Source organism: Argiope bruennichi, chromosome 8, assembly GCF_947563725.1.
Source record: "Argiope bruennichi chromosome 8, qqArgBrue1.1, whole genome shotgun sequence".
In the NCBI taxonomy this organism is placed as follows: domain Eukaryota; kingdom Metazoa; phylum Arthropoda; class Arachnida; order Araneae; family Araneidae; genus Argiope; species Argiope bruennichi.
The window spans coordinates 105,668,670-105,685,596 of NC_079158.1; the positions used below are offsets into that span (position 1 = coordinate 105,668,670).

General features: G+C 30.2%; 1 protein-coding gene across 4 annotated transcripts in view; it reads right to left on the bottom strand.

The window, feature by feature from the left end:
• Positions 1 to 1,241, bottom strand: part of LOC129981204 (muscle-specific protein 300 kDa-like) — a 293,675-nt gene extending 292,434 nt beyond the window's left edge. For all 4 annotated transcript variants that reach the window (XM_056091946.1, XM_056091947.1, XM_056091945.1 and 1 more), the window contains exon 1: positions 1,146 to 1,241. The gene's annotated coding sequence lies outside the window, so the exon portion shown is untranslated. The remainder of the gene's footprint in view (positions 1 to 1,145) is intronic.
• Positions 1,242 to 16,927: the final 15,686 nt, after the last annotated feature.

Consider the following 16,927-nt stretch of genomic DNA (forward strand, 5'->3'; position numbering starts at 1 on the left):
TAAACATAAACACTTAAGTTGTTTTAATTAGTATTAAATCTACTAACAGAGACTTGTATTTGTTCAACTTCAAAAAAATCCAATATTATTGGAAGTGTAACTACATAATACTGACTTTTTATTAATATAGAATATAATTATAAATCTATAGAAAGCAAATAATAATAATAATGATAATAAAAACTGTGAGGGAAATCATAATCCTAATTCAGAGATTTATCTAAAATATTTAATTTTAAAGTATATGCATAATAACTTTTAGAGTATACATTGATTTTTGAGTGCTTAATAGCACACTAATTTATATGTTTATCTTTTAAAAGTTCCAATGAATTTTTCTACAAAATAGAATGAAAATATTCCTCTATATAGGTCTGAAAATTTATCTTATAGGAATCTTAAAAAACTATTTATTGACATGTTTAAAATGATGATAAGCATGTATGGTACAATGCAACTAAAATAAAGTTAATATTATCAAAAATAAACAAAATTGTAAAATAAACAAATATTTCAACAATTATCTTAATTTTGAAATAAATAATTCATTAACATTACTAAGTAAATAATTCATTTTTAAATAGCTTTGCACATTATTTACAACATTATGCTTGTTAACTGCAATTGTTGCCTATTACCTTTTATTTAACTAAACTTTTAACATCCAAAAGCACAGATAAACAAATAAAACCTAGATATTTAAATTCTTTTAGCAGAATTTATCTTCTGTAAATTTATGTTAAATTAAACTTAAGAATAGAATTTGCTCATAAACTGAATAATAATTGAATATATCATATTTTCTTTTCAGTCTAAAAAGGTAGAAAAGTTTTTTTTTTTTTTTTTTAATCCAGATAATAAAATTAGACAAATAAAAATATGCTCGAAATTATTTACAAATATTATGTCATGAATAAATATGCATTTTAAAAAGTTGATTTAAAAAAACGCTATATAATACTAAAAATCAAAAAACTACCTCCGACATTTGTTTACAGAAAAACCACATGTCAAAACTGCCGATCGCATTTCTTGTTTTGATTAACGTGCGAACACATGTTGATATAAGCTCGCACTTCAGTTTCTTCGGTTGCCATGACAACATTAAGAAGTTGCAAAACTTTTTGTCTAACTGTTAGACTTACCTTTTGTATCTCAAACACCGGTGTAGGAGAAAGCATAGAATAAAAATCCTACAAGCAAGTCTTCTCAACTAAACTGACTGAGAGTGTGATGCTGTGGTAAAAATGAAACAGAGGAATGGCGCAAGTTACTTTAGGCACCGTTTTAGCGCTCAAACGCCGAAGGTACTATTTTGGTTGTACTGAATCAGTCATACGCAGCGCCATCTATAAAGCAATAATGTAACTAATTTCAAAAATGGCTATGAAAAAGTAAGAATGGAAGTAACATTAGATTAGTTCTGTTTAAAAATAGGTAGTCAACATTACTTTGCTTTCTTTTTTAATTTCTTCTTCTACTACTTTTTCTTCTTTTTTTTAACATAACCTCCGCTTACCTTTGAAACTTCAAGAATTAACAGCGCATTTTTTTATGGATTGCAACTCTGCAATTATTTTTATATATATATATATATATATATTAAAAGGGAAGTGATATTGGATTCAAATGGCCACACGTTCCGAATAAACCTCGTTCGATCCTATTTTTAAATCTTCATCCCAACTTTGCATTTAATGTCCTGTACTTTCACATACTTTTTTTTAAGAACATAACTTTAAAAAGAATTGAAAAAAGATAAATTTAAATCTTATGTTGCTTACTCTATTTTTATAACATGTATTTGTTTTTCAGCCTGAGTTTTGCAGGAAAAAGAAAGAGAAGTTTTGTTTTTTAAATCTCTATCTTATTTATTTTATGTACTTTTTTGTTCATACTATGTTTTGGAAAAAGAAAAAAAAAAAGGGGGAGAAAATATTTGTTTAACTGGTAAAAAAATCAGAAATGATAAATTGAATTCTATTTAGTTTTTGTTTGATGAAAAATATTTTTGATTTTTCAAGAATAAATCATGTATAAAATGATCAGAACTGCAGTAATAATAAATACAATCTTTTTAGTGATTCTAAATTCCGACTTGATCCGCCTTTGGCCCTTTCTCAATATTTAAAGTGTTCCAGGAATTCCTTTATATAAGATACAATTTAGATTTTTTTTTATCTACTAGGAGCATTTATCTTGTCAATTAGTACCTAAATAAAAATAAAAATAATTAAACGCAAGCGGCGAAAAATATTTGTTTACCAATAGATTTTTACAGTCCAAATTAAGCTCCCTTCGGAGGGGGGGGGTTAAGGAATGCATCTTCGCTCTATCCCCCAGCCTTTTCCAATATGTAACTTAAATATTATTTTATTGATCTTAATTATTTGTATTAGTAGTTTTATGTAGCAAATTACGATATCCTAAAAAAAATAATAAATAAATAAAAATTATTATACAAACATTTTAGTAAAAGATTATTTTGATTTTTTCATATAAACAAATTAAGAATTCAGGTTCAAAATAATTTTAAATAAAACAGTAAAAAAATGAAGCAATCAAAATTGTGTTTAGTTATAGAATCGAATATATTTTTTTTTTTTAATATAAAGCAATGTATATTTTTAAAAGTTTTTTTTTTTGGTCAACTTAACAACAAAGTTTGTGAAAGTAATTAACTAAAAATATTAGAATAACTTTTTCGCATTTAATCGATTCTTGATTTGCATTTGAATCATTTTAAGTGAATGGCTTTTGTAAATTAAGTGAAGCACAAATAAATTAATGAAGAATCAGAAAATATCGCAAAAGAATACATCGAAATTTCTGGTTCGGTTCTAATGTTGCATTGTCTTTTGTAATTTGCTTATTTTGCCAATTTGATAACCAAGCCTGAATATCTGATAGTGAGGTTTTTTTTTTTTTTTTTTTTCCCCCACGCAGCAGCAAAAAAAAAAAAAAAAAAAAAAAAACATAACTGACCCGATCCCATCGCTTCAGTGAATGCTAAAGAAAAAAATCATCAAGCAGGAGTTCCATACAATTGTAAAAATAATGACAGGAATCAAAATTGTAACGGCTTTCTCTCTCTTTTTTCTTTCTCGTATGCGAAGTACAGAGGATTGACGAATCTTCACGTTTTACACCTCCCTCGGTTTGAAAAACACGTTTATGTTTATCTGTCTGTATGTGACAAGCTTTGAGCTTGACGGATGAAATTTGGTATCCAGTTCTTATCAAATTTGTAGAGTTCTAGTTCTATCAAATTTTCAGCTTAAAGTTTATAGTTAATACGATAACTATAAAACGAAGAAAGCTTGATGGATAAAATTTGGCACACAGATTTAACATCCAAAGTGTAAATATCAAATTTGGATAAAAATCCGTCAAAGAGTTGATTTTTTGCCCGTTTGTGCTTTTACAAGCATATAGATACGATAACTAAAAATCTCAGTTGTTTATGAATTTTGGTTTAAGCCTATTGTGTAGTTCAGTATCGGTTCTTGATTACAATGACTTTTAAAAAGAAGTATCTGAAATACAAATTTGATTTTTGGCACTATTAACCGCATGCCAAAGATCACGCAATACATTCAGTAAAAGTGCTAAATTTGCGCCAAATATTTCGTAAATATTGTTCACCAATCCCAAGCAAAATATTCACCGCCTTGTCCAAAATCGACAATTTCTTGCAGGGACAAAGACTAACACTTTTAGTAGAAGCCTTATCTACGAGAAGGCTTTCAGGAAACCACTTCCTTTGGTTTAATTGGAAAACAATACCTGGACTATATCTATAAATTTATATGGTTAAATGTTGTTCGTTTAAATTTCATAGCTGTATAATGTTCTCTGCATTAAAACAAAACAATAATAATAAATAAAGATTGCTAAAACTAAAATATTTTCTTCAGAAACTTAGATTTAGTTTAGTTTAGTTATATTAACGTCCCGTTTGAAGCAACACTAGGGCGATTTTGGGACGGACCTCGTCATTTTGAACCGCGGTCAGATGACGAGGATGACACCTGAGCTATCGCCCCCCCTCTCCACACCACACCAGCGGGAGGACGTTTAGTCATGACGGATTTAACGTGCAACAGACCCCCGTACACGACGGTTCTTCAGTGGAATCGAGTCTCGAAACTGAAACCCACCGGTTCCGAGGTCGAGACATTACCGCCAGGCCACCGCGGCCTAAGAAACTTAGATAAGCAAAGACATCAACACTGAATAATGTCTTGTTATTCATATAAGCAAAAGTACACGTGATTTAAAATATATCCACCACCTTCCACCAAAAAAAATTTAAAATATTTTGATCTTTTCCCGAATAGTAATAGTAATTAATACCTTGACAATGAATTGGTTTTTATGTCTTGCTATTTTAGTGGTGGATATTTTTGTTAAATCTTTTCTTTCCTCTACTAGCTTTTTCATTGATACCATTGTATGTCTGGAGACTCCAGGTGTTTAATAAAATAAGTTTTAAAATATAAGATCAAATAATAAAAATAAAATTTTTGAAATATAAAATCTAAAAGTACATATCTACTTTGTATTTTACAGGTTATTTTGTAGGACCAAAATAAAATGAATAAACAATTTTAAAATAAAACCCTTTTATAGTTTCAGAATGATGATATTTATATCCTGTCATACTATTTGTTAACAACGACATGCATGATAGGAAATTCGAAGAACTGATCGTTGGACTTACAGGTATCAAATTTGGCATGCACTTACTTTTTGGGTTGTATGTACTCAATAAGAAAAGTATTTTTTAATTTTATTTGGATTCTTAGTTAAAAATTAAAGAAACTTTCATTGTATTAGTATTCAAAAATTATAAAATACAAAAATCATTTTTATGAGATTTTAAAATTCAATAAACAAGCTTTTCCATAATATCAATTTTATTTTTTCATAGTTTTTTTCCTCTTATTTTTTTTAATTCAAAATATATTTGTTTATGTATTTTACACCAATATTTTTTTATTGTTTATGTTACTATATTTATGCTCATTTTCATTGCGACGATACTAAATATATTTTTTGTGTGCATTGCACTGCTGATGTATATATTTCTACGATAGCTGTATATATAAGATAGCATATATAAAATATATATTTCTAAGACAAATCTATCAGCCATCGGCGACCAGTTTTTCGCTCTTGATATTAATGCCATTCATTTAAAAATGTCAACCAACTTTCGTGAATTATATCTTATCATACCAAATGAAAATTTTATTTTAAATAACACGTGCACCTTAAGTACTGTACATTCTGATTGATTGACAATGTACGCTAAAATGCGAAATCGGTTCATTTGTTGAAGCTGGTTTTCATTTCAAAATAAGACAAGTTTTTATTTTGTTATGCTTCGAGGAAATGGGAAGGCATGCAAATACTAATGATGTATTTAAGTGCCATAACCTTTGAAATGATCTAAAAATTGATGAAATGGTTAAAGTGTTTGGAATTTAGTTACAATTTATTATTATTATTTTTTTTTTTTCATAAAGAATAATGTTTTTGAGATTTCTCACAAAAATGAAGCTTCATAGGAAACCGGCGACAATTGACTGCCTATTTACAAGTCATTAGCTTTCATACGAAAATTGGGGTGAAAGCGGGACTGTAGTTAAGGTTGGGAGGGGTATGGCTCTTTCATTTTTCCTAATTTCTTTTTAAATATTAAAAACTGGCGAAATCGGTCTTGCTGTTATGACTGCAAGGACTTGCCAACAAATTTTTTTTTTTTTATCTCTCGAAAGTTGAGGATGGTGAGAAGCAAGCGGTCAATGATGATGCATATAGAAGTCAAGAAATTTCATATGAAATAAAAAATTTCGAAATCGGTACAATGGTTATGGCTGGGAAGCTCTATCTCTTTTTACCATAGAGAATATTCTAGAAATTTTTTTTTTTAATCTCTTTCTAAAATAGAAGATGGAGAAGGCATGCGACGATTCATGACATATTCGGAGGCAATGAGCTTTCATATAAAACAAAAAATGTCGTAGTCGGACCAGAGATTAATGGAGGAGAGATTTGTCCTCATTAATTCAATTCAAAAAAAAAGTTTAAAAAATTTCCCTGACAAAAAACTACAATACAAAAATGCTACTACAAAAGTTACTTTAACTAAAATGCTTCAAAAGAATATGTTATAGATTTTAGGTTATTTTAACATTTTCGAGCATTATCATCAATTAAAAATGTTATTTTTATATTTTGAAGAATTATAACAGCATAAAGAATGATAATTGTTGTTATGCAAATGAAGAGAAAAATCTCATTTGTATGAGCAGATGGATTGGATGCAAGTTACATATAAAAAGAAGACTTTAACTATAATTTATTCAAAAAGAAAGGATTTTATTTTTTATTTTTCCAAATGATATTTAAAAACATGATAGTAAAACCTACTCTCAGCGGTCTAAAGTTCTGTAGCTTCAAATTCTGCAATGTAATCCATATTCTCAAACCCTGTTGTTAATAAAAAATTTTAAATTCTCTTGCTTCTTCGATTTCAAATTTTAAAAGCAATTTAGAACGAGGGGGGGTAGGGATACCTGCTTTATTTATTTATTTTTAAAAAGACCTTGAAGAGAACGAAGTCTGTATTTGGGGTGTCCGTCGTCAACTTCTATTCTAGGCCATCTTTTAAAATTCTGCCCGGCATCCGGTTTCTGCCCACTTTCAAGAAAGCCTTTGAACTTTGAGAGAGAGGGGTTGGCGATTGCGGGAAAACTGTCTGCAAGCAGTCTCGAATATGCTCTAAATTGTAAAAACAACAAATATTCTTTGGATTTATTTGAAGACTTGTCAAAAAAAAATGATTCAAAGATTTATGCAGCGTAAAATATATGTAAATTTATCTTCTGTTTAAAAATGGATCTTTAAAAAAATTATAAACAAGACGCGCTATCTGAATGTTGATACATCTGCAATTCATTTTAAAAGTATAACTTTTATCGATTTGACATGCATAAATTTTATTTTTATTGAATGTTTATATCTGGATTCATTGCATCTTAAACATTTTGGTTAAGTAGTTTGTTGTCTCCCGTTTTTAATTAGACCTAAATTACATTTTAATATTTTTTCCTTTATTTAAAAGAAACTGGTTTTGTCAAAGAAATTCATTACATTGATTTCATTCTTTAATCGTTTCTCTATTTCATAATTATTTGAATTTTTTTTAAACATGGTTATCAGATTATTCGCCATTGGTTTTTAAGACGTTATTTTAAAACTTCGGCGCAATTTATCCATAGAATAAATCTTGCGTCAAGATTATATTTCCACATTTATTCATCCAAGGTATAGGTGACAACTTTATAGAGTAAATTTTTGATTTTTTTTTTTAAATATTTTTAATATTTGAACAGATTTCTCTGTAAAACCTTTAAAATTTTGTTTCTAAGCCTATTTTTGGAAAGTTATGCTGGTTTTTTTTGTTTTGTTTTTTAATAAATATTTCTATCTGCATACGTTTTAATGCTATTTTACATGTTGAGATGTTATTTTCTCAAATTCTAATTGATAAAATTTTCTTACGAATAAATTCATAAATTAAAATTTAATGCATACTTTTTATTTAAATTTAGTATAATAATTTTTCAATATTTTCCGCAGTTCTTGACCTCGAGAATAAGTAATCTGTTTATTTAGAAATATTTTATACTTGCTTTAGTATTTCTGAATGTGAAAAAAAAAAAAAAAAAAAAAAAAAAAAAAAAAAAAAAAAACGAAATTATGTTATTTATCATTCTAACTCCAATATTTAAAGAATGGATAGATTTTTTTTTTCAGGAATTAGATAATATATTTCTTAAGCCATCTGCAAAATTTTAAGCAAATATCAACCTCTAAACTAGAAGAAAAGTTTTGCTTTATACCTCTTTTTAAACACAAAAAAAGGCCTTTTTTTCCCAATTTTTTTTTAAATCGCCACTTAATTGGCATATTTTGATTTCGTAGATGTTTTTTCAATCTTTGTAATGCAAATATTCAAAAATATAACTATTTTCGAACGTTTTTGAAAAACTCCATCCAGAATGTAGTCACATACTTCAATCGTTTGAATTTTTATTTTCAGAGTCACAAACATAAACATTTCGTGCTTCATGATGTAATGACGAAAATCGAGTAAATGTTGTTACAAACCTGTAATGCTGCTTCCCAGTACGGTTAGTTCTGTCACCGGAAAGATCGATTTACAATCATCTTATTGGATGCTGGTTCGGGTGCCGAGCCAGTAATCCCAGAGCTTGGCGACGAATTTGGCGACAGAATAGATAATGCTGGAAACTTCGAGAATTTTAATGATCCATCCAAAGGGAACTGAGATGCGCTGTTTGTCTCAGAAGGTTCTCGGCCCGCCTTCCGGGAACTATAAAAGGCCGGCAATCTCAAGCTGAAGTCAGTGTTTTGAGTTCAACTCTGGTTAATAATTGAACTAGCTCTCTCTCCCTAAGTGTTTCGACCAGTTTATCGTTATTGTGCTGCGTTGTGCTATGCTGTGTGTTGCTTGTGTGCGTCTCCAGCTGTGAATTTGTCTGCGCATCAGTGACTTGTTTTAATAATTTCGTCGTTTGTCACCGAGACCTCTTGACTGTGCGTCTCAATACATCCACTACACGAACCCATTAACCTTGCAGGCGGAAGTTCCGTAACAATATTTTGGATATCTTTTTGTCAGCCTATTAAACCACCATTCGGAGAGAAAAAACGTTTTTAGCAATACATTTCATTTTAAGAGATTGCATTTTTGAGTTTTCCTTCTATAAATTTGATTCAAAATTTGATACCTATCGATTCTTTAAATTCTAAAACTGTGTACAAAATTTTATCAATCTAACTCCGCATAAATAGCAATTAATGTGCTTTCGGACAAACATTTCTTCTTGAAAAGGAATTTCTTTGAAAATTTTGATAGAATTCTATATATTTGGTGTTAATACTAAATTTCATCAAACTAGCTTAAAGCGCTTTTGAGTTATCTTATTCACAAACAGACAGGCATAATTACAAAAATATGTTTTTGAATCGCAGAAGCGTAAAACGTGAAGAGTCGTCAAAATTTCGAGCTCGAATTTTCTAACGATTTTATTTCATTTTCTTTTTTTATTTTTAGAAAATTATTTTAATATCAAATTTAACATAACTTATTTTACTCGTGTTTTATTGATAAGATGTTTGATCATCACAGCATGATTTATTTGATTTGAAACTTCTGTTTGTGTAAAGAAATCACTACTGAATATTCCCAAGAATTTATTGATTACAATTGATTTGATGATAGTAGCTATTTTAATTTCAGTTTCGAAAACTATCGTGAAATTAAACAATTTTAATTTTGCAACATAGAAAAATTTTGAATTTCATTACTGTCTGACATATGAACAAAATAAATATGTTTACGAAAAAGCTACATACTTAAATACTTTTCTAGAATTTTAACACTCCATTTCTTTTAATGCGTTGAAGTAAGCGTCATTTTGTAAATACTCATCTACATAATCACATCATAGTTCAAATAAATCTCAGAAAAGAAATTCGCATTTTTAAAAAAATATTCTTTTTAAAATTACTTTTATATATTTTCTGAGATACACTAAGGGTGGGATGAAAGATTTCCACACACATTATTTTGATTCCATGAAAAACTCGAAACACAGATAGCAAACATGCAGACATGGCGAACACAAAGAAAATCTCTTATAGAAAAAAAAACAGATCACTACCAGACAATTATCAAAATTCAGCGTCACAAGGTCGAAATGCTATCAACACTTCAAAGAAGGACATTGTCATCTTATTACAGCTTCAACTTTTATAGTCTTCCACCAGAGTATGAAATTTTCCAGAAGAATCTTCAGATCTCGTGTTTTATGATAAGAATACAGCCAAAAATTCTGAATTCTTCACAACTTCATTTTAGTCACTAAAATCATCAAGACTCTATATGATTGCCGATTTATTGACAGGATAAGAGTCATTCCCCTGGCATCTGTTCAGAATCATTGTGAATATAATATGAGATTAACTATAAAGGAAAGCTGCATTACGTATTAGTGTCAATATATATGTTTACATATATAAGGGTACAAGGTCATCCAAAGGGAAAAGGTGATAAGTAATTATCATGCAAAAACTTCCCGCTAGATCAAAATAAAAGTGTGTACGCCTCCCAGGAATGCAATTTCGATTTCATATTTTGACTAATTTTTTTCACAAAGGAGGAACAACTGAGGAGAGCAGCATTGCATTGAATGTAATTCGCATAAAATTGGCAGTGCCTGGAACTCCTCTGCCTATATTTAAGAACTATAAAATCTTTTTAAAAAATGAAACTACAATTTTGAGAGTTACTCATAAAATCTTCTAGAATCGTAATAATATATTTGCGGTACTCGAGGTAATTCGATAGATAAATGATATGAGTCAAAGTCCTCTTGATGTCACTAATCTTCAGCCAATGATTTTGTATTTTATAAAAACTGAAATTGTTGCCGTGAAGCCTGTGCAATTTCACAAATTTACTGCAATGTAGAAAACTGAAGAAACTACATCCATAATGATGTTGTTGAAAAGTAACAACAGATGAACATGGTAGTAGATGTGCATGTGCAATATCTAAAAATTTGGACATCCCTTCTTCAACAATGTGGAAGCAAGTAGCGAATTAAGGATTTTTCGGACATGGCAATGCATATTAAGAAATCCCTCGTTTAATAAATTATTCATTTAGTTTCATACTTCAGTACATTTTTAACTTAATCAATATGCTGATGTTTTAAGGTCGATCTCTTTTTATTAATAAAATTGTGAAGATGTACCGGGTGTCCCATAAATTTGTAAATACTTTAAAAATTCATAAAAATTGAAGGACTGGGTATATTTGAATGCGGTTTGCGAAACTATTATTCTCATGAAGGGGAATTTTTTTGATACAGAAAAAAAATAATTCAAAAATTTGTCAATAGAGGGCGCTGCACACTAGCAAATCAGTGGAAATATGCAAATTAAAGTCTTATGAAAGGCAGAGTGAGCGATTGACACATCATTTCTAAAGATTTGCGTAAGGTTTGTATTAAGATGTTGACGCTGGTGGATAAAGCACTATTGGTAAAGTTGTTTTATGTCAGCAACGAATCGGCGGCTGAAGCCTTACGAAAGTTTAGGACCCAGAAAAGATTGAAGAAAGGTTCAGGTCCGATCACTCCGACTGGACTTGTTTCTCTAGTACGCCGTTTCGAAGAAAATGGAAGTTTGTGTCATCGGCCACGCAGTGGTGCCTCGTTTAACAACAGTCCGTACCTCCGATGTCTCTTCGCAAATGGACACACTAAGGGAACAGTCTACAAGTGCAGTCAGTAGCGCACGACAAGTGGCACGAATAACTGGTATACCAAAGACTTCGGTGTACCGTATCCTTCATGGTGTATTGCAATTGTACCCATACAAATTGCAATCGCTACATCAGCTCTTACCAAATGATACAGCTAAGAGATTGGAATTCTCAAATTGGGCTTTGGCGAAAATTGAAGATGATCCGCGATGGCTGCTGAAAATATTGTGGACAGATGAGGCTCATTTTGCTTTGCATGGAGCAGTTAATACCCATAACTGAAAATATGGGCACATGAGAATCCACATGCTTACACTAAGAAGCCCCTGCATTCACCACGGGTTACTGTTTGGTGTGGTTTCACTGCATCCATTATTGTAGGCCCTTTTTTCTTTGAAAAGCCCTGTAAAAAAGCAGGATGGAAGACATGTTCAGTTAATGGAACAAGTTACTTGGAAATGTTACAGACGGAAGTGATACCGTCCTTATTGGAACACGATGTCCTTGACATAGTGACATTCATGCAAGACGGGGCACCTCCTCACATCGACACCGAAGTGAAGGCATTTTTGAGAAGAACTTTTACTGAAGAACGGATAATCAGCCGTCACTTTACTCATGAATGGCCCCCACGCTCACCAGATTTAACACCCCTTGATTTTTGGCTATGGGGTTACCTTAAGTCTCGGGTGTACCGCCATAGGCCCCCTTGATTTTTGGCTATGGGGTTACCTTAAGTCTCGGGTGTACCGCCATAGGCCAACTTCGTTAGTGCAGCTAAAGGAAGCCATTCGCCACGAAATCTCATGCAATCATCCGGATATGCTGTATGATGCAGTTACCAGTGTTGTCTCCCGCTTCCAAACTGTTATTTGTTGTGATGGCAGATATATAGAACAAGTACTGTAGTACTGGTGTGATACGCATGTAAATAAAAGTATTTTTCCCGTAGAATTGTATGTTTTGCTTGTGTTTAGCGCCCTCTATCGACAAATTTTTGAACTTTTTTTTTGTATGAAAAAAAAATCTCCCTTCATGAGAATAACAGTTTCGCAAACCGCATTAAAATATACTCATTCCTTCAATTTTTATGAATTTTTAAAGTATTTACAAATTTATGGGACACCCGGTATATATTTTCATTTATTTTTATAATATTTGACTGTGGGGCCCTCACCTTTAAACACAATTAACATGCTTGGTGTTTATAAATGCTAAAATAAATATAGAGAATTTAATGAAACGGATTGGAATCTAGCCAATTACATTTGGCAAATATTCATTTTTTCTTAATATTTTATAATTTAGAGAATTTGAATGTTTGACAAATTTATTTATTTTGTATAACATTCAAATCAATCAGCTTTTAGCCCTTTCTCAGGCCAGTGATAGTAGGTAGTTGCCTAGTTTGCTTAGTCAGAAATTATCTATTTAAAGATACAATAATTATAAGGTTTCCCTTATTCACACATTGCTCTCTGGCAACGGAATAGATGAAAAATCGTTTGCTTTGATTTTTGAAAAAATTATGGTAGATTATTTTGCCCTCTACAGATTTTGTGGAAAATGAATATAGGGCTCATTTTTATCGATCTGACGTTATAAAATTCATTACTTCTGGAATAGCAACAGAAAATCCTCATATTTATCGTTAAAATTGAATTGTGAGTTCTGAAAATGATTTGTATCATTATTCAGAATTCATCAGTCTTTACACTTTCACTTCTTTCGCGAGAATCTTGCCCCAGGACACGTAAGATATTCTATAAATTATGACAGATAATGATTCGAAATTTTTTAATTTCATCGTAGCGCTCAAAAAATTGTCTATCATAAAAATAATCATTTTTATGTAAGATTGAACAATAACTCCAGTAATTTTGCCTGTTGAAAAGTTTCTTTGTCAACGATTTTCAATCAATAAAGTGATAATAAAAACATTCTAAACAGTTTGGCCTTCTATTTCACTCAATCTAATCCCCTGTTACTTTGGTTATGGGATTATTTAAAAACAAGTTCTAACAAGGTGAAATTGCGAAATTACGGTCTTGAAATGAAGAATTTCACTACTTGTTTCACCATTTACGCACGAATTGCTTGCTGTCTTTGAGTCTATTGTAGGGCCCATGTTGTTTCTAAAGCAAGATTAATAAGAGAAAGGGTTCAAACATAAGTATATGCAATGTTATTATGATGCAACATACGACTGCAATAAAGTTAACGTATGTTAATTTGTGATTAATTCATATTTACTCTCCAAATGTTACACAAAGATAATTCATGATTGTTGTTTAATCATCTTTTTTTTCTTTTTTCTGTCATGTAATTTTGTATCACATTTTATAATACCACGCTTTCTTCTTAAAATAAAAGTTGTTGCTGGCAGTCAACAAAAATTAAGCGACTCATGAACCAAATGAAGCGCAACTCCGTTTACAATGATGCTAATTCCACAGTCGACCCTCTGTGTTATAGACAGTACACAAACAGGGTACTTAAATTACAGGTTCGGTTTTACAAGCCGTTTGGAAATGGTTTATGTGACAAATGGCACCCTTACATTTCATTATATCAGAGGACAAGCTACTGCTGGAATTACTAGCGTCTACCATGCGATCCTTTGACTCTTCTGCCTTGTCGTCTTTCTGGTAGCTCCAGATACGATATGCCGTATCTGAGTACCATCTCGTCTCCTCTGCTCCCAACATGTTCTTAAACCATACAATGAATGATCGACCTGGCGAAAAATAAGACTCGTTTAATTTGAGAAATGAACTCGTTTAACTTGAGAAATGTAATGGGAGAATATCCTCTCTTACGTTTACATGGTATTCTTCACTTTCTAATGTCTTCCTTGTGTCAGAATGTGAGCATCATGCTTATGAATCTTCCATTTTACTCCGGTTTATCTAGAACCCATTTCCTGATTCAGCGTCATTGCATTGTATTTGGTCATGGGCATTGACATAAAATTTGAATCCTTTACATATCGGATCTCATTGTACTTGTTTGCAAAGTTTCACGATTGTCCTTTCTTTCTTCTTGGCGCGTTATTGGCAATCTGTGTGCATTTTCATTGACACATGAAAACAAAGAAAAACAAATTTTTTCAGTTATAAATGTTTAATGTGTTAAGTTACAAATATTCGATCTTTCGTAATAGGATAAGTATCTAATCTGTTGTCAAGTCCGTTTCACGCATTTCAGAAGTTTACTATGTGATTGGTGCTGAATACAGTTTTGATGCGTTCTTTAAGTTCATTGACTGTTTTTGACATCGGACGTTTATAAAGATAATGTAATCATCAAAGTAATGTAATCATGTGCTTCAAGGTTATGTAATACTCTTTGAGGCACATAATTTGAAAAAAAAAATCTAGTTGCGTAAAAAAAAATTTTTATTGGAAAAATTTTTTATTAGAAAAATCAGATTTTCTATAATTAATTTAATTCATCGGAAAAAAAATTTCAGTTGTCCCTTTTTTGAGTTTATCAATCCATGTTCTATTTAAACTTGATCTATTCTTAAGAGTTTTTTTCCTGTGATTTTAATAACAATCTATATTAAAACCTTATGAAAGACGAGAATTAAATTATGGGGGATCTTCACATAGGTCTGATCTATTCCATTATTTGTTAAGTGTACATATGCATCGAATTTTTATATAATAAAATGAATATCCTGTCTGAAAGATTCGATATATGAAAATCTCAGTATATAGAAATGCATTATATTACAGAATTTTATCCTTCAACTAAAAACAACTATGCACCCATTAATTTCTTGAGAATGACGAAAATTCAAAAGAACTAAGTTACCAAAATAAATTATTTTTTAAAATGTAAAATCAATAACAACTTTTCAAAATTTTTAAGATTATACTTGTTGAAATTTCTTTTTTTTCCCCCGCGTTTTTATTTTCTATCTCTCTTTCTACATTTTTTTATTAAATTAAAATTTTCTTTCAAACAAAAGATCTCCGTTTTGGGTCCTTACGCACATTAAGAAATCTAAAGCCGAAATGATTGTCAAAAAAAACCTCGATAAAAATTAAAAAAAGAGATTCGTAAAACAAGAGCATTGTTCATTTCATTTTGCACTTCTAGATCTTCCAATAATTTCTATTGCGTTAAGAATCAGTAAAGCAGTTTTTTTTTTATTGAGGTTTTTATTTTTTTTAAGAATGAATAAGCAAAAGTGTTTTTGGAAACCATAATTAATACATAATATTTTAAGTGAATTTGTTTGTTCTATGTATAGAAACTTTAGTTCGATATACAAGACATTTTTTCATTGAAAATCTATGCTTCCTAAAAAAGGTTTCAGAAGCTACAGAGATTGTTGGTGTTTGGAAGATAGATATATGGAGATTAACTTTTCTTTATTATTCGTCAACGGAGTGATAATGCCTTGCGAATTCCGACATTATTTGCCGACTTTGTTCGTCTCCTTATTATTTACATAATTACTAGAAGCCTTTTGGAAGCCAAGTGAAAATTGTTTATGCTCAAGCCAGTATTCGTTATAAATGTATTCCTATTTAATGATGACGACAAATGTATGTAATATTGAATCTGTAATCTACAATTATTGGATCCATCCTTTTGACATGGACTTTTAGTCTGAATTAGTCATTTTCGCATAAATCCCAGCTCTTTTCATTTCGAAGTTCATAGTTACCGTATATTGATGTCTCTTTATAGCAGTCATTTTTCATTCTAGGCATCGTTTAATAAAAAAGTTTTAAAAAATTTTCAAGGAAAAATTGTAGATTTGAAAGATCTATAAAACCAGTCGATTGTTATGATAGCTTAAATAATAAAGAAAGAGGGATTTAAAAAAAAATTGCCAACCAGAAAAAATATCCCCGATTTAAAAAAAAAAATCAAATTTTTTTTTTTTTTTTTTGAATTTTATTTTAATGGTGTTAAATGATTGGAAATATGTATTATAAGTTTTAAACTAATATCTACTTTATTTTTTGAAAAATTTATCTTTGCCGAAGGAAAAAGGATCGTCGGAAAGTACCTTAATTTTCTATACATCAGAATTCGAAAGCGAAAAAATCCTATTTCAAAAATGTTAAGTAAGTAAAAAGTCAGTGATATGCGAATCTACGGTTTCAAATGGTATTATAACATCCGGTATATAAAGGCGGTGACAATTAAATATGATGTTATGACTCAATTATTGACCCTGAATTCATTTTTCGATAGCTATTTTCTCTCTTATTCATTAACATATCTGGGCGCAAACTAAGAAATCTTCTTGAAATTGTCAACTCACAAATTTTGAATCAATAAAAATATTGATATGTATACATATCAACATATAAGAAATATATATTTTTTTATATCAAAGTGCATGTCTAAGGATTAATTAGCAACACTTTGCATATGATCAGTAAAACTTTATATTGTTTTAGACGTTTAGTTCTGGAATGCTTTTAAGTCCTGATTCGAATTTTACGATTAATAAATTTGAGAAAAATTGACTCTTTTGATTTGTGTAATAATTTAGAAATTTTTTAGAATATTTCGGCTTTAAAAAATTGAAAA